The sequence below is a fragment of the Pinus tabuliformis genome, chromosome 3_2 (assembly GCF_031772625.1).
Source record: "Pinus tabuliformis cultivar Carrire ecotype Pingquan chromosome 3_2, CPIR1, whole genome shotgun sequence".
Lineage (NCBI taxonomy): Eukaryota > Viridiplantae > Streptophyta > Pinopsida > Pinales > Pinaceae > Pinus > Pinus tabuliformis.
The window spans coordinates 726,993,432-727,013,381 of record NC_142302.1 but is presented as its reverse complement, the minus strand read 5'-3'; positions in this window follow the sequence as shown (position 1 = coordinate 727,013,381).

Here is a 19,950-nt window from a genome sequence, read left to right as displayed (position 1 = left end):
GTGCTTTCGAATCCTAGTGCATGGTTGGCCACCACAACCCTGAGCAGAGAATCTTTTGTGCAGTTTCTCATCCTGCATAGTGTCCTCCTGTAGCGCCCCCATGTGTTTTTGCAAGGATCTAACTTTGTTCAAATTCAGGCACGTATCTTCGCAATATCTCATCATTTCTCATTTTATATAGGTGCCCTGCGATGACAGAAAATTCCACCACGGGCACCACCAATTCCTTATTCTATTGGATGGAGTATTCCTTTGGCGCAATCCCTATTGTCAAAAAGTGGATTCTATCTTTGAAGTTTCCGTCCACAACGTGCATAGAAAAAAGTTGAGTGTCAGGTAGTCCCTCCTCCAAATTAGTGGGTTCCTTGCCCGTCCCAATGTGCAACAAGTGATCTAGTCCTACGTTCAGGCATCCCGGCTTTACTACGACCTCAAAATCATATTCCTAGAACAATAAGAGCCACCTGCATATGCGTCCCCCCATCACAGGCTTATTAACCAAATATTTCAGCACAGAATGATCGATATACATATTGAAATGTCTTCCGAGCAAATAGTGTCAATATTTCTGGAGTGCGTACACCATCGCCAACCCCTCACACTCAGTGGTGGAATAGTTCTTCTCTGCTTTGGACAAACTTTGGCTTGCAAACGCGATAGGGTGATCCAATCCTTCCCCACCCTCCTGTGTGAGCACCGCTCCCAGCACGATACATGACACATCAACATGGACACGAAACTCCACATCCCATTTTGGGAAGACCAGGATTGGAGCGGAGGCCAATTTCTCCTTCAGGACATCCAAACTTTTCATGCAATCATCATTCCAGCAAAATGTAACATTCTTTTTCAATAGTTTTTCCATCGGCGCAATTATTTGGGCATAACTTTTGATAAAAAATTTGTAGTACCTGGTGTGTCCCAAGGTAGTGCGCAGCTATTTAACACTTCGCGGTGCTTCCAAATTTAGAATAACGGCAATCTTCGTAGGGTCCATCATCAGTCCCTATTTGCAGACCACATGTCCCAATAGGTTTCTAAAGGGAACAAGGAATTTGCACTTCTTAAGGTTCAGCGCAATCTGGTGTCATCAGCAAGTATCCAGCATCAAGTGTAAACTTTCTACAGGGTGCTTAACTAATCCGAAGACAATCCAATCATCTAGATAGACCTCCAAGAACTTGTGGATGTATTCTTTGAACACTGCAACAACGATGCGTGAAAAGATGGCTGGTGCGGATTGTCGTACCTATTAGACCCATTGTCTGTTTATCCTTCTTGGGCCTCGGTGTTCGTGGTGATCTGGAGATTTTTGTCACAACTCCGGTGCCTTTTGGTACATCCTCCATCATTTGGGCCTGCGCGGCGTCGCCGGTGGTTACCTCTTCAATTCCCAAACCATCCTTAGTGGTTGTCATCGTAGCTAGGTTGTATTCTATCACTTGCGAAATTAGGGGCTCAATTATTGCTCGACTCTCAATGCTTAGCTCTCTGCTCAAGCGCTCAATTCTCAAATGACCAAGTGTTGTTCGTTGGCCAGCCCTTTTTGTTTTATAGCGCCTTTTGAATTTGAATTCAACTGTTCCCCCCAATTTCGGACCATTAATTCTTTCTTGGCGACAAATTTTCCCAAATCTTGCCCATAATTCTTGTCTTAAATGCCTGTTGCCCACTCCATTTGGCCTTAAATCTCACATCCCATCATGAATAGTGACCTCAATGGTCAGTTCCCAGTCAACTTGTGTAGTAGCATAGCACTCCGTTTGTGGTCGTGAACCCTGTGAGGTTCTAATTATGCGCGCATCTCCAATATCACGCAACTCACAGGCAGAATATCTTATAGTCTCGTGCTCCCTTTCAACTGCCTGGATCGCTAAGACTGTTCTTCCTACGGCTAGTCAAGTGGTCGCACAACCTACGTGGGGCTCCATCCCGTCCTCCACTATGGTTCACGGAGAATCCCCATCTTCCATTGTGGTGATCAACACTACGCACGTTATTACTTGCAATGTGCTACCCTGGTCACTTCATTTGGCGATATGCGGTCCAAGCCACGGCAGCAGACTAACCAGTTCATGGTGATAGTCCTCCAACTTGTTAGTACAATCGTATGCACTTTGCCTTACCATTCCTAATTTTTCAACAAGAAATTCTTCCTTTATTTCATCTTCCAGCTTCTTGACCTCCGCGTCCATCAAATCGCTTTTCTCCCTTAGTCATACCCGATCTTTTTCAATTTTGCGGAGTCTAAAATTTCCCCGTCGGATTTCTTCCTCAAGTCCTATATGTTATATTTCTTGCAGTTGTGTGATTCCTTCATTCTGGGCGTCACGAGTCGTCGTATCTATAGATGCTGCTATGCACGAACTAGGCTTCGCATGCTCCATATGGATCACAGCCCCCTGCTTCATCCTTCAGCTTCAAAAGCGCTTGTGCGGTAAGGGTTTTGCATATGGTCCTATAAGCCCATAGAACCGCTGGTACGCATAGGTCCTAGTTAGTGCGCCTCACATGGTGGACCGTGTTCAACACTTAGCACACCTTGTCAAAGGCTTCCCCGCGTATGATTTTTGGTGCGCTAGGTCTTATCATACTTCACCATTCACACACTTGTCTTGCCTACTTCTGCTTGTTGTTCCTGTTTCCTATCATGAGAGCAGTTTGCATTCGTGCAGGCTACATGCCATACACTTGTACCCATCTGGAAAGGTGGGCACACAGGATGTTTCATCCATCATATCTGGTTTCCATCCACAGCTGAGGCTTTCCAAACCGCATACACATCATCCTTCTGCATTCGCGCCAGTTCTCAAAGCTTCTCTGATGCATGCCCCACCACCTTGTGGGCATAGTGTGCAGTGCCCTTTTCAAAGCATCGAACTGCTACTATTCGGGCACTTCGCTTTCAAATTTGTTCAGGAATTCATCCACTGTTGTCAACTCGTCATACACAGATAGATCTCTCGCCTCTGTTGCTACACATCATAGTGACCTTATCATCATGTTGCAGTTTAGCGTGGTTACCAGGTGTAATAGGCTCTACCATCATTCTATTTCCTCATCTGAATCGACGTGCAGGAGCTTTCACGCTCCCACGAAATCCTGCCATCCACTATAGGATTTACCCAATCCTATTCCCAAGCGGTTATCTTGTAAATACAACCTAGCTCGTCATCGCTCTCGTCGTCTCGCACTGGCTCTGTGCAGCGATCCTTCCGCAGAGTCTAAAGGTACCACTACGGGTAGTGACTTTTTCCAAAAATCATTTTACGCTTCTTCAGGTTTATCACTCCATTCATGTCAGTGGCCCAATCATTTCCCAGTAGCATGCATAATATGGATTGATGTCATCGACAATCTCTATCACTTCGAAATCTGCAAGTGTGCTTGCACCTTCTATGTTTATTTTTATTCCCTGCAATCTTCTCATCGATAGGATCTTCTATTGGTTCGCCATTCGCAATTGAATAGGGGACCATTGCAATGTGGGCCTACCCATGTGCTCCCATGTCTACTTTGGCAGTACATTCGCGTCTGATCCTAGATCCAGAATCACTTGATCCATTTCATACTCTCTGATTTGTGCAGTCAATCTCATTTCCCTTCCTATTAGTGATGTGTGTTTTTCGAGCTTGCAGACTACGCACGATTCCCGTCGTCCAGCACATCTAGTGATGAGTTCTTGCAGTCCTTTCACTGCTTTGCTATTGCACAGCAGTTTCATGCATGTCTCCAGAAAGGTAGTGAGCATTGAAGGATCCATCTCCAGTTCTAGTTGATCCTTACTACCTGAAGTGGAGGCCTCCGTGAAGCTCTTCTTAGCTTCCATGAATGTCTCCTTCGCGCGCTCCAAATCGAACTTTGGTTCCTTTGTAGGAGCCTTTCAAACCCAAGCACTTTCTTTGGGTTGATTTCCCTTGTCATCTCCTGTTGTGATACCGCTTAGGAGTACAATGTTTACATTCGGGTCCTCTTCACGCGACTCAGACCTCATCATTTGCAAATTCTGAGTCGGGGGAGGCTGGAGTATCCCTTTATCGTGCAGCCTCGCTATCAGTGTAGGGCAGTCCTCCATCTCATGATCAAACTAAGTACAATATAAACATGATGCTCTCATCAGATTTTTATAATCGCGGGAATAATGCCTTGGCCCTCCACAATTGTAACAAATCAGTTGTTCGTGACCCCTTCCTGGTCCCATTCCACCTCGACCTCATCCGCGCCCCTGAAATCCAGTGTGTACCATCACTGCATTTTGATTGAGGGCTCGCGTTTCAGTCTGCACTCTGTAGGTAGGAGTCAGATCCATCATCAGCTCATAACTTCTACAGGTGCATTCATCATGGCCTACTGATCTACAAAAATTACAGAACAACTGTTGGGACGTCTATGTATACTTCTGCAAGAGATGACAATTATTTGTAGCATGTTTTCCTCCTATCTGACAAATCGGGCACCATAATGCAGGCGCTGCACTCGGTCCTGCTTGTGCCTCTAGTCTTAACGGCATCGGCCCTCCTCCCGCCAAGTAGTTCACAAAGACTGGACAATGGTCCTTGTCATGCCCTTAGCCTTTGCCTTTTATGCACCATACCTCCTCGCGCGCCTATGTCCGAGTTTTTCTATCCTATTTCAAGCTCTGCATTTCCAGACACAAATTTTGCAGTTGCGTGTTGATTTGTTGGACTCCCAAGCCAGGACCTTGTATTGAGGTCTCATGCAGTCTTGTTGCAATCTCCAAAGCTTCGACCTTAGTGGATAACTTCTGTTGTGACAGCATCATCCTTAGATGCGTCGTTAGTGAGGTTACATACCATATGTGGTGTTGTCCATCCATCAAGGTCATGTTGGCTTCGTGAATCATACTCTTCAGTCTCTGATCCAGATCCCATGGGTCTCACCTGGAAGTATCACGATTTCCTTAAACTTGATAATCGATTGTGTCTCCAATTTTGGCCTGCTAAATTCCCTATTCAGCGCAGCCTGGATATCTGCAATCCCCACGTTTGGATGGTCATTAGAATGCTTAATGTACCATGTTAGTGCGCGACCCTGCAATGTGCTTACCAACGTTGCCTTTTTCATATTGTCATCCACGACTCCTTGTGCTTCCCATACATTTTTACCACAAACCAAAATTGGTTCGGATCTTCGTTCCCTACTCCTCTGAATACCGACAATTTTATCGCACTCGCCATATTGAACTGTGGTGGTGGCGGAGGTGGTGTGGGCAGAGATGGAGGTGAAGATGGTGAGACTGGTGGTGGTGTAGGTGGAGGTGGTATGCGTGGAATTCACTGCCTTATCAGACTGATCGCACTTCTTGGTGAAACTTTCACGAGCTCTTCCTCGATTTCTCGCCGAGGCGAAATCAAGGGGTTATTTTCTATTTATGTGCTATCTTCGTTTCTATAGATTCTCCCACTTCACATGGCCTCAAACACCAATTTATTCACATAACCCTCTTTTCACATTATAGCATTTTAATCCAAGTGTTCAAAGATTTAACGTACTTACCTCGCGGTCCTTTGAGGAAGCGTCGTTCTGCTTTGCTATAGTTGACTGAAGTATCTACCGTGAACTCAGTGATAAACCCTCCTATAATTCGATCGAGCCAATGGTCCATAGCGCGCGCGATCTTATCTTCTGATGCTTCTAGTTTGCGCACCAATTCTGGAGTCCACACAATCGGTTTGTCGAGCCTACACCTTCCCTGACTATCTTCTAGCTTCGCAATCCACTCATACAACTCAGAGGGGAAGGATGCAAAGAAAATTTCGTGGATTTTCATATATAATTAGCACTCTAACCACTGTTCCTTTGATACTCACAAATTATTTTTTTCCTGCGTTGCGAACTCGTGAATCTTTCTATCCAACCACCCTTCAATATCTTTCTTTTTCGGATTCCAGTGACACGAAATCGAACACCCCTTATGCAAATCCTAGTCCCAGCAACTGAACCATTTGTTGGCTTTTTTGGGCCTAACCCAGGTTCAGAATTGATTTAGCCAAACAAATCCTTGTACTACTGCCCTTTCGGCAACAGTTCACACAACATGGACTGAGGTCTCACCCGAAGCACTATTGGAGGGTGGTAGAACCAGGTTTCTGTACCCTAGAGATATCTGATGGGTTCAAGTGGTTCGCAGTTTGACCCTGTGCGCACGTCGCTACGTGCACTTACCCGTACCTTGCAGCCTCAGATGTTGCCTTCCCACAACCCTACTCGGGGGCCGAACATTGTTATTACCCAAATCCTTACTAGTAATCTAATATTAGTTGATTAACTTAGCTTATATGTTTGCCTTCAGTTATACTTAATAATATTCACAGTTCATACAAGTGCGCGCAGTAAATAAATAGTATAATTGCAATTCATAACCAACAGATAATAACCCAAGAATAGATACACGGAATTCAGATAAATCTTCTCTTTATTATTCTCTTCTTTTAGTTACAGACTCTATTCCGCCCTGCGCACTCAGCTTTAGGGGTCTGCGCACTCAGCTACGGACTCTACTAGGCCTCTGTGCACTCAGTTGCAGAGCCTTTTCCTACTTTACAACACATGACACACTTTGCACTTTGACTTAATCTCTAAGACCTTTCATGCCCATCCTCTAATCCCTCTGATTAGATTCCATTAGATGTCTTTACAACTTAGAGCCTCGCTCTATTTGTACAATCCCATGGTCCGCAAACCATGGGTAGGCTGACATTGCGTTCAAAACTAGGGCGGACAGCCCTATGACTCTAACATACATTCCGCGCCCACACTTCGCGGAGCTTTACAACAATATCAACTCAAAACTTGGGATTTGAGCCCCAAAACATGTCGTGGGGGGATTCCATGCCCAACAATATTCACATACCAAAATTAGTGATAGTTTCAAAAGGAATGAATATGCCAAAGATTTCAATTTTCCAATAGTATAAATAAGTTGGTACCCCAGTTTATACATTAGAACAAATTTGGTGTCAAACAATTATCTTTGAACATAACTTTTTAAGTTTTTGATGAAGTTACGATGTGGTGGTGTAATTTGAATTTTGTTGGATTGTGTACAAAATTTTGAATAAGAAATGAATAATAACATTTAATTTATTTATAATGCATTCATTAATCATAAGCCATATATATTTAAACAAATTTAGAAAGAAGTTGATGACAAGTTGAGGGATCTTGAGTCTGAATCTCTAGCTTTGTGCTAAAGAAAGTAATTGTGCAACCTTTTCTTTGAATATTCTATGAACAATCCTATACATGAATTCAAACTATATTACTCCACCTACACTCTTAAGGCCTCCACTAGAGGAGCTACTTCATTGCCTAAATTAACATCTCCAATAAGTTTTGCATAACCATTAATCTCTAGTTATTTTTAAACCATATTTTACATGTTTATTAATTGTTCTTTCCTTATTTCACTATTAATAAATCATTGCATATCTTCCATTATTATTATATTTTCATTGAAGCCACAGTATGACTTCTTAATAACATATTTTATTTATTTATTAGTTTTCCTTTCCTTGTCTCACTATTAATAAATCCTTACATATATTCCATTGTTATTATTTTTATTTACTTACTATAATGTTCTCTCCCTCTCGGAGTCGGACCTATGGACTCCTCATACATATTGACGCTATATAGATCCCGCGTTGAAATAGAAGTGGAAGAAATTGCATTACAGGTCATACAAAGAAGGACTTTATTGCACGAAATCTAAACATGCTATTATACCTGTATGACTATTATTGCACTGAGAAGCACATTCTATAGCCCAATATGACCGCGATGTGTAAGTATGTCATGTCCTCAAAAAATAATAAAATTATTTTTTACTAATGTCAGCCAAAACATTAGCTTGAATCTTAAATTATATATAACTTTTTAATCTTATTATTGGACTAAGATTAATTATTAAAATATAACTATGTGTTATTATATATAATATGAATGGATAATAAATTATCTAATGCATTTAATAGTTCCTTTATCATATACGTGAATTTGAATGGATCATAAATTTACCTTTAACAAACAAATTTACCACATTAAAATTCCAAATTAGGTAAAATATTAAGCATCTTTACTCAGATTTACTAAAGCTAATACATCTCTTAAATCAAAGGAAAAAGATCAATTCAACACAATGAATAGAAAATCCTGCTCCAAAATATTTTAATATTTTTTTGATTAAATATTTGTGAAATGAATATTGAAGGGAAAAACCATATCCTATGGATATATTAAAATCGTTAAAGACATAAATATTTCCACATCAAAGTTTTAATATTTGAAAATAATAATTTGATGTAGTTTTATTATAATTTTTATTATCATGCCATAAAAAACATTATTAAATCTAATATTAATATATTATAAAATTTAATAACTTTGGATTAATACAATATTAAATTTAATATGATATTCAATTTGTTATATTATAATATATATATATATATATATATCCCCCGATCGGGGTGATGAAGGGGGAGTGTACGAGCCGGAGGACAACGCAGGGGAGAGGACAGCCAAGACGACAACCTATTGCCAACAATCTAGATCAACTGGACGTGGTGGCGTCCTGCATGTCTGCAGGAATGTCGAGGAAGCAAAGTGGCAGGAGTGTGGGGGGAGAGGTGGGAAGAAACAGCGGCGGTAGTGGGATGGGGCGTAGGGTAGATGGAAAGGGGTTCATGAGGGTGGCAAGGGTAGGAAGAGAGCCCAGTTTTCAGCAAAGGAAGGAGGGGAACAGGGTAGCATAGGCAACGGGATCTTCTGCGGCCGAGCTCAATTCCGGGTATGTTTCCTTTGGCCTACCTCCTGCAATTCACTCTGTCTCACATAGAATGTTGGAGGAGGGGGGAAAGCTAGGACTCGTAGGGGAGGGGCTGTGTATGGGCGGGTCTAAGGATGGCGTTGTGAGGCAACGAGAGAAACAGAGCATAGGCACACCGGGGGAATGTATTAGCAGGGTACTTGAACACCAACCTTAGTCCAAGGGGGGAGAGTCCATTGATTCTCCAAAGTGACAAGGGAGGCTGGAGTGGGGAAGGTATGTTAAGCGACAAGGACATGATGGTTGATGGGAAGATAGAAGTTCATAGAAAGCTAACGTTTGTTGTTGATAATTGTAAGCAGGAGTCAGTAAAGGAAAAGATGGCACGCCTGGGCAGAGACCGGGGTCGTCGGGGCAGAGGGCGCCAAAGCCAACCGTGTAGAAGCGATCCTACAACTTTGACACCGACAGGTCAAAGAAAAGGCAGGGAATCTATCAAGATAGCGGTCCATGAAGCCACTCATGCATACGGAGAAGGGATGGATGCTGATATTCATCAGCTAATATAGGAGATGGAGGATAGCGTCATGGAAGAAGATTCTGAGCTAGAAATGGAAGAATGGGGGGATATAATCCCCGACCTAGGGCACACCTGAGGTAGGATGATGCTATATATACAAGCCCTGCACGTGTACTGGGCTATGAATTGCTTACTGGCCAGAGCCCTGGAGTAGGTGGTGGGGGAGATAGCAGAAATAGCACAAGGCATGCCCAATATCAAAAAAGACATGAAAAATCTGCAAATTATCTTGATTATGTAAGACAATAAGCTAGATGAGATCCAACAACATTTGATGAAGTTGTCTCCAATGCCAGGCGACTCTGCTGTCGCACCAGCTATTGTGGAATCTGACAAAGATGATCGAAAGGAATAGTTTTTTAGTTTCTAGTTTTGGTTTTTTAGCGGATAGCATTTTCTTTTCCTGTGTTTTATGTTAGTCCAGAACCTGAATAGTGTTTCTAGATGTGAAGTTTATTTAGCTTGGATTGAAAGAATGGTTAAATTATGTTACTGGATGGCATATAACAGACTCAGGTGGCCAACAGACTTGGTTTCCCATCCGGGCAAGTTGATGCCACCAAATTTCTGTACATGAAACAACTTGGATTATAAATAGAAAAATAAGGAACTACCAAAGCTTACAAAAAAAACTATATATATATATGGAGGGAAGAACAAAGACATAAAGTGATAGAGGTGGAGAGATAGAGGGAGTGACAAGGGAGATATGGAGATAAAATGAAGAAGAAAGACATAGAGAGAGAAGAGTGGAGAAAGAGAGAGATAGAGAGAAAATGTATATATTTTGGAGTGAGATAGAGAGACAAATAAGGAGAGATGGAAGGAAGGGGGAAGAGAAGGAGAGAGGAGAGATGGAGGGAGATAGTGATAGGGTTGGAGGGCGAAGAGAGAGAGAGGGGAGAGAGACAGAGGGAGGTGAGAGAGGAAGGAAGAGGGACAGGACATGAGAGAGAGAATGACAAAGGGAGAGAGAGAGAGATGGATTTGGAGGGAAAGAGAGAGGGAGGTAAGAAGAAATAAATAGAGAGGGAAAGGTGGAGAGATAGAGAGAGGGAGTGATAAGGGAGATGGAGAGAGAAGGAGAGAGGAGATTAGGAGGGGAGAGAGATAGAAAGGGGAGACAGAGCGTGAAAGGGAAGAGAGAAGGAGAGGAAGAGGGAGGGAGATATATATATATATGGATATAGAGTTTGTATATTTTGGGGGTGATATAGGGAGACAAAGGAGAGGCAGAGGGAGATAGACATATAGAAGGGAGGTGAAGAGAGGGAAGAAGAGAGAGATAGAGAGAGGGAGGGAGAGATAGATATATATGGAGAGAGATAGTGTGTGTTTGGGGGTGATATAGAGAGAAAAAGGAGATATGGGAGGAGATATAGATCTAGATGGAGAGGGAGAGTGGGAAAAATATTTCTCGTACTATATGCATTGATTTCAATGTAGATGGTAATATCTAATCCTATTTGATTGCTTGCACTAGATGCATTGATTTCAGTGTAGAAGTTGATTTCTAATTATATTTGATTGCTTGCACTAGATGCATTAATTTTAGTTTAGATGTTTATTTCTAATCCTATTTGATTGTTTTCTCTAGATGCATTGATTTCAGAGTAGATGGTGATTTATAATATTATTTGATTGCTTGTGCTAGATGCATTGATTTTAGTGTAGATGTTGATTTCTAACTATATTTGATTGCTTGCACTAGATGTATTGATTTCAGTGTAGATGTTGGTTTCTAATCTTATTTGATTGCTTGTATTATATGTTTGATTTCAATGTAGATGTTATTTTCTAATCCTATTTGATTTCTTGCATTAGATGGATTAGATTTTGTTATTATTGACACTGTAAACTATTAAAAATATTTTTCAAGATTAGATGGATGGCGGAGAGAGGGAAGAAGATTTTTTGCACTAGATGCATTAATTTCAGTGTAGATGATGATTTATGATACTATACGATTGCTTTCACTAGATGCATTGATTTCAATGTGGATGTTGGTTTCTATTTATATTTGATTTCTTGCACTAAATGCATCGATTTCAATGTAGATGTGGATTTCTAATCCTATTTCATTGCTTGCACTAGATGCATGGATTTCAGTGTAGATGTGGATTTCTAATCCTATTTAATTGCTTGCACTAGATGCATGGATTTTAATGTAAATGTGGATTTCTAACCCTATTTGATTTCTTACACTAGATGCATTAATTTCGGTGTAGATGTTGATTTCTAATCTCATCTGATTGCTTGCATTAGATGCATTGATTTCAGTGTAGATGTTGTTTTCTAATCTTATTTGATTGTTTGCATTAGATGCATTATATGTTGTTCATCTTGAGGCTTTAGATTATTAAAAATATATATTTTTCAAGATATATTTAATAATACGTAGAGGGATGCTATTAAGAAATAATTAGATGTCAAAAGTTGTGATACATTGAATTAAAATAAAAAACATGTGCAGAATCAATCCTCCTGCAAAGTGAAAATTAATCCTTGACAAGATCGTCTCCCTTCTTCATCGCCAACTAATTACTAATAGATAATTACATATATTCAAAATTACTAATAGAGTAATTGCATACAACAATGTATTCAAAATATTTATAAGAGGAAAATGTATATTTATAAACATCAAAACAAATCAAAATATTCTTAAAGATGTGATAATTGTTTGGAGAAACAAATAATGTAAATATTTTATAAGTATGGCCACTCATTAAAAAAAAAAATCCAAAAATACATTATTTCTTGACTTTGCAAAATAGACTATAGATAATAATATTATTATTATTATTATTATTATTCTTAAAGGAAATAAATTCTTTCAAACATAAACAAAGAAATAAATTATTTCAAGAGTAATCTTGATGCAGTAAATTATTAAAACTACTCTTCATGATATATTTTGTAATATTTATTAAAACTACTCTTCAAGATATATTTTGTAATATTTGGAGGAACGCTATTTAGAATTAATTAGTTGTCAAAAGTTGTGATACCTAAAATTAAATGAAATAGATGTGCAATATCAATCATATTACAAACTATTGACGAGATTGTCCCCCTGCTTCATCACCAACTAATTACTAATAAACAATTACATACACATATATAAATATAACACAACAAGTGTAACATTCACAAACATTACCATCCAAATCCAAACACATAAACACACAAACCACTCAAAGTATCCAAACACAGAAGTACAAACCATTCAAGGAAAGAAACACAGACCAAAATAAAGAAGAGAATAATATGGTCATGCCAAGCAAAGAAAACATAATGTGAATTTTTAATTTTATCTCAAACATATACATAATAATGATAATATAAAAATGTGACATTGTTTCCCTCAACTAGAACCAGCTTAGATCCATCTAACATCGGATCTATCATGCGCCAAGAGGGATCAAATCCCTTGAGGTGAAAACATTTCCTCAAGTTTTAGACACTAAAAAGAAGTTTTGCGCCTCGAGGGATTTGATCCCTCTTGGCGCATGATAGATCCGATGTTAGATGGATCTAAGCTGGTTTAAATTCAAATGTATTATCCATATGTATTAACATGACACCATGCGACTAATTCGTGTTGATTTGCAATCTAGACATATGCATCTTCCCCATCATATAAATCTTCAATATTGTTGTATATACCATGGTTCTCCTTGTATTTCTAACTAATAACATTATTTTTGTTTGATATATATATATATATGTATGTATGTATGTATGTATGTATGTATGTATGTATGTATGTATGTATGTATGTATATTTTCTACGTATAAATATTTAATGTTTTTGTTCCTTGTAAATACTTCCAACCATATATAATGCCAATAAAGATATGACCAGTGCAGGTTACCTTCAGAATTACCTGGATTGGAGTGACCACTTTGTGACTGGAGCGGGTGACCTCCAAATCTCTATATGTTTATTTATTTCAACTATACCACATTTTACATTACTCCTTAATTCAACAATAATACAAGCCATGAAATCAATTTGTTGTCTGTTTTGGTTGTGTTATCCATAGAGACAAACCCTTGATGATTTGTCCTAAGATTAGAGTTGTGTTTGTAGATTAATATAAAAGACTTTTATGAATACAAGTAGATTAATTTAAGAATAGTAGAAGTTTATATTTTCACTTTCAATTTCTCATTATTCAAATATCTAAAATTTTTAATTTTTTATATGAATTTTCACGTGATAAAGACAGATATCCTAATTATAAAAAATTCCCTAGAAACAACAACTTTAATATTTCTCTTTCACTTAAATTGAACTACATTTAAAACATATAACATTTGTCCTCATCTATTTTGTTCTATTTCCTTTATAACATCTAGTGTAATTAATTTTATGCCCTTAGTAACCAAAAAATATTTTGAAATATAAAAACAAGACCTAGTAAAGAGCTCATGAAATATAAAGACCAGTTCATATTTAAACCTTGATCCATACAATATTTATTTTAAAATCCTAACAAACTAGGGTTCAGCTATCTAAGATATCTCAAATGCAGCCACTAAAGGAATTTGATATCAATCTATGCCACAAATTAGTAATGTAGTCATTACCATGAAATGGTGAGAGGGAACCACCTTAAATTAAACAACCAGGTGAGGGAGTTGAGGTAGAAAATGGTTGATCATATATATATTTCTTAATTTCAATTTTAATTTTATTAGTTTTGAATTTTTTTATTGGTTACAAACTTTGATGAAGAGTATGAAAATTTTAAGTTTATTAAATTTGGGGTATTTGTGCAAGATTTATTATTTAAGTGAAAAATATAAAATCCTATTTAATTGCAAATTCTGAAACTTTATTTTAAAATAGGAACACGAAATAGATTGACTAAAAATTTTGAAATCTTTATTTTAAAACAATAAATAATTATGTCAAATGCTTCTTAGCATAATTATTGTTACTGTTGTTATCAACACTCTTATTCCACTTTTATGTTTTTTATTTCAAGTGTAGATTCTAAAAATAGAATATTGAAATTCCACTGATAGAAATAATATCAAACAATTTATTTACTTATTTATATTTTGAAATATTTTGGAAATTTAGGATTATGTTAAATTGATTTTTGTTATAAATGTGTTGAATTTATTTTTATATTTTGGGAAATTTAGGATTATGTTAAATTCATTCTTTTTTATAAATGTGTTGAATTTATTTTGTTGTAAATTTTGTACATTTCAGGAATATCCAAAATCTAACTAGAAATTAGATTAAACAATTGACGTTAATAAGTTTATTGGATTCCAAAATATTCTCACAATGGCCTATATTACTAAGCAATTTCAATTTCATATCTTTTTCCAAAAAAAACAAAAAACTTTATTTCTATTAAATAAAAAGAGAGTACAATATCATAGTTTTGTCACAATGTGTTCATCATGTCCCTAATATACCAAAATGAGATACAATTTATATTCTTAAGATATATTTGAATGGTTCCTCCTATATATCAACCTTCATATACATTAACAACTATATATGTTATCAGAGTTTGTCTCCTACAGAAACATTCTTTCAAGAATATTTGATCAATGTATTTGGTGACAACCACCAAATTTTGTATCATAGTTCCACCTTCAAAAATCACATACATATACCAAAAATGAGTATACAAAAAGATGGCATATAAGGTGCTCTAAGAAAAAATAATGCAATATCCTAGACAAAAGTTGCAAAATAGAACCTTCACGGATCCTTCAAAATATTTCTCTTCCAAAGAAGATCTGCCACCTGATTTTTCTCCCTATAGATGTCTTTATAAGTGATATCCTGAAAAGACCTCTCCAGGTTACGGATACGACCGATCCAGTTAGACAGGATGGGAGAATTAAAATGAGAATGAATCTTAACCTAATCTATGATGCCCTTAGAGTCCCCATGAACGTGAAGAACCTCTAATCCCAACCATTTGGCGTAGATAAGAATGCCCCATAGAACAATAATTTATGCTCTATTGTTCATGCCATATTCACCCTCCCACCAAAAGTGATAGTATCTACCCAGATCTAAAATGATGAATGTTTCACAGCCACATCTATTATATGTTGGGTGTGTTTTATATTCTTTCAATGACTAGCCCCACATGTGGGAGGGTCACAGAGGGGGCAATAAGCCCCTGTTCATTGCACCGAGTGTAGTAGGGGGTCATGGGGGGGCGGCGCCCCCCCCCCCCCCTGTCAGGGGTTTTTAGGGGGGTGGTAGCCCCCCTCTATGGAGTCAGCGCCTCGGGAAACAAAACAAAAAAATGGACCCTATATTAGGTGGGCAGACCTACCTATGGTTTTGTGCATGGTTTTTGCACATGGTTTTTGGCATGATGGTTTTCTGCCCATGGTATTTTGTAGATTCAATCAAGGGAACTACGGTTATGTTCTAATTCAGAGTTAATGGATTGGGGTTTATGGATGCTTCGACATGTATATATATGTATTGTAACATTGAAAGGAATAGAATGAAAAATCAATCTCGTAGTCCCGGTTTCGGTATCTAGGGGAAATCTCGGTGGATATATGTTTTATGTTTTATGTTTGATGCTCTTGTCATTTTTTTATTTTCTATTTTTAGACTTTCGTATGCAAGTAATTTTTGTACGGGATTAAAACCTATATTTGGTATTAGAGTTGTTTTGGCTTCAAGGGGACGCCTTTACTGCTCAGTGAGGGGTTTTACTCAGGCCTGTGGTAGACCCTGTTCAGCAGGAGATCTACAGGATCAATTCTTGTGGTGAAAGAAGATGGCAAGCAATGGAAAGATAAAGATCAAGAAATTTAATGGTCAGAGTTTTGAGTTGTGGAAACTCAAGATGGAGGATCTATTAGTGGATAAATATCAGTATATCGTGGTAGATCCAAGTACTAAACCAACGACAATTTCAGCTGGAGACTGGCCGAAGTTGGATCAGAAGGAAAAGAGCACAACACAGTTATGTATCTCATATTCAGTATTGTTGAACGTATTAGGGGAATCTTCAGCGAAGGCTTTGAGGGACAAGTTAGAGACTTTGTACCAATCGAGGACAGAGAATATGAATGCCTTTAATACTATGGTAAGTTGGTTGTTATCTATTGATATAAAAGTTTCAGATGAAGATAAGTGCATCAGTTTGTTGTGTTCTCTACCAGATTTGTGGGATAGTCTAGTTGTTGCAATAGGCAGCAATGTGACTGCCTTGTAGTTTGATGAAATAGTCTCATCCTTGTTGTCGGAGGAGATGAGACAGAAAAATACGGAGGGGCATAATGGTGATGCCTTTTATGTACAAGGACGGTCCCAGAACATAAACAAAAATAAATCCTCGAGTGGGGGATCTAAATCTATAGGGAGATCTAAATCTCCAGGAAAACTTGTAAAGGTGTGCAGGAAATGAGGAAAGGAAAGGCACTTCAAAAAAGACTGTAGATCTAAAGCTCCTAAGAAAGGAAAGGGATCTAATGATTCTCCTTCTGCAGAGGTGAATACCACCTCAAATGAAGGTGGATATGTGTACTTGGATTCTTCTTCAAGTACACATGTAGATCATGAGGCATGGTTGATTGACTCAGGTGCATCCTTTCACTTCACTCCCCACAGGGAGTGGTTCTGTGAGTATGATAAATATTATGGTAGTGATGTCTTCTTAGGAGATGATAGGAAGGCTAGAATCATCGGTCACAGAAAATTCAAGTTGAACTTGCAAGGTGGAAGTATTAGAACACTTATGGGTGTTCTGCAATTCCTACATTGGCCAGAAATCTTATTTCTGTAAGCAAGTTGGATGATGCAAGTGTAAAAATTGCGTTCAAGAAATATACATGCAATATGGTTTGGGGAGAATTGGTATTGATGTGGGGAGTTCGGATTGGAACTTTGTACAAGCTTAAGGGTAGCACTTGTTATCTCAAAATCAGATCCTGATAGGCTGCTGGTCAGGTTGACTCTAAGTAACTATTTCAGACCTACTTTAGGCTGAGGCTTAGCCTCCTCAACCTGAGAGGGCTCTCTCTTAAAGGATTAATGATTTTGATTAAAGATAAGATGACTAACTCTTATAGAACAACTGTGAAAAATATGAATGCTGGAAATACATTAAACAACTATCCATTGGGCTTATGGAGTCAACAACACCTCAATATAACAGTGAACTCAACCTTACATAGAAGTCAGGGCACTCAGCATTTAGACATTCAGAACATAACTCATATGGGACTACAGTTTATAAATGCATACAGGAAATCAGAGCACATTCAGTGAATCCTGAGTGATTATACATCTATACCACTGCAAAAATTATGGAAAGGACAAGATCACATATTCTGAACATAAGAAATCCTTCATGAATCCTGAGAAGTAAAGTCAAAATTATATTACTGAAAATGAGTCTTTACATAAGCCAAATACAAGCTGTATCATAAAATTTTCCAACCTTGATTACATTGTTGTTTCAGCTATATATAGAGTTCTTATTCTAACTGATCGAGATTCCTCCTCCAGCATGAGGGGAATTCGAAAACTACTTCTAATGACACCTATTAACCCTTTAACTAACTAATAAATACAACAAGGTGTTGACTGGAGTTTTTTAGAGATCTAAATCAACTATGACTCTAACTCCATATTACATGCATGATGGCTTCTCCTCGTTCTTTGACATCTGGTTTTCTTTCAGTTTGGCTGAGATGGGTGTTTAATGCTCCATGTTGACCTTGGATGCTGAATCTTTTTAACTGCCCAGAAATATTAGGAGACTATCCTTGCTTCTCGGCTTCAGTTTTCCCCAAAATATTCGAATGCAAAGAAGCATGTCCTTTATCTTTTAATAATGTAGAAGTCTGCCACGTCCTTGATGCGTTGTAAGCTTTTTCCCATGTACATGTGTGCAGGCAAAAGTTTCTTGTAAACTGTTTAACATATCCTGAACTGTGGTAAATTGCTCACTTTACGACAAAAATTTAAAGTTGGATTTTGAATATATCTTTTCTCCACCTGTCTTGACCTGGTTGACTGTTGATAGCTTCATATGATGCCTTGTATGCCTTTTAGACGTTTCCCTTTCAAAATTCCCGCTTATAATTCAAAACTGCTTGATTTGCGTTAAAATCATCACCTTCAGCAGTTTCGTAGCGCGCTACGAAACTGCTGAGTTATTTAAAACAGCTTGCTTTTAACCCGAGACCTTTATTAGCCGAGTACTTGATTGCCAAAAACTCCTTTATACTTTCCACATGTTGAATAGGGATTTATATTTCCTCAGAAAGATAAAATCAAGCAAATTTGTCAAAACTTTAAAACAAAATCTTACTTGAAATGAAAACTCATTTAGCAGGTAGCTGACTTAACTGTGCCTTCAGATCTTCAATTTGTTTCTTCATAGCCTTATTCCCAGCTCTCAGTTGCATATTGATCCTTGTGATGTACTTGGCTTCTTTGATTGCTGGTACTGTCCATGTGTGAAATTGTGAATGGCCATCAACCACTGAATTCAGCTGAGCTTCTACAGCAGCATTCCCTTCCCATAGAGTTTTATAATACTTTGCATGTATGGCTGCATGTTTTCTAGCGGCTTTCTTCAATTTGGCAATCTCATATTTAGCTGATTCCAATTGGCTCTTCAGGGCTGCTATATTATTTTCTTTAACTGCAATGACTGTTTTGCCTGTGTCTTTTTGTGTCTCTTCCCCTGTTTCCTCTGTTCTTGGCAGTGCTTCCTATACTTGCTGGAATCTCCTTGTCATAGGTCTTCTAGGTTTAAAAACGAACTCTTCAGCTGGCACATCAAATCTAAGCCTTTTTGAGGCCTTGGATTTCTTGGTGCTTTCTTGTTCTGACTGCATCAATTCGATTTGAACTGGTAGAGACTGCTCGAATTCAATAGCCTGTAATAAATCATTTAAACTTGCCTTGGACACTAGACTTTCTTCAACTGCTATAGCTTTACCTTTTTCCTTATTTATCTGACTTCTTGTTCTTACACTTGAGACTACTTCAGATGTGCTTGTTTCAGGTACAGTCTTTTTACCATGAGCTTTTTCCTTAGTTGATTGCTGAGGTTGATCTTGGATGATAAGTGGCTTCACTTGTTTTCTTACTTGTGACTTTGGAACTCTTTTAGCTCTTGCTTCTGTTTGGAGCTCAGCTATTGTAAAATCTCTAGCAGGTGGTGGAGTGAGGCCAGTCTGGCTTTTGAATCCAGCCATAAAAATGAATGAATTCCAATCTCTGTCTATCTTTTGGAGCCCATCTAAAACTAGTAGTTTAATCAAACCATGATGAAACAAAGAGGTTTCACAATCCTCTTTCCTCAGCTGTACCTTATCACACATCTTACTCAAACTACGAAACAGATAAAAAGGTAAGTCTATGGAGACCTTCCCGGTGAAATGCAAAAGGAGTTTAAAATGGTAAGAATAAACCTTGTTATACCTTCCTTCACAAGTCAGATATTTCTGTATGCAGGTGAGTAAGTGAGCATAATATTCTTTGACATAATTCCTGGGCACTGCCTTACTTAAATCTTCATTTACATAATCATCCTTCAAAAACTCCTTGCAAGGA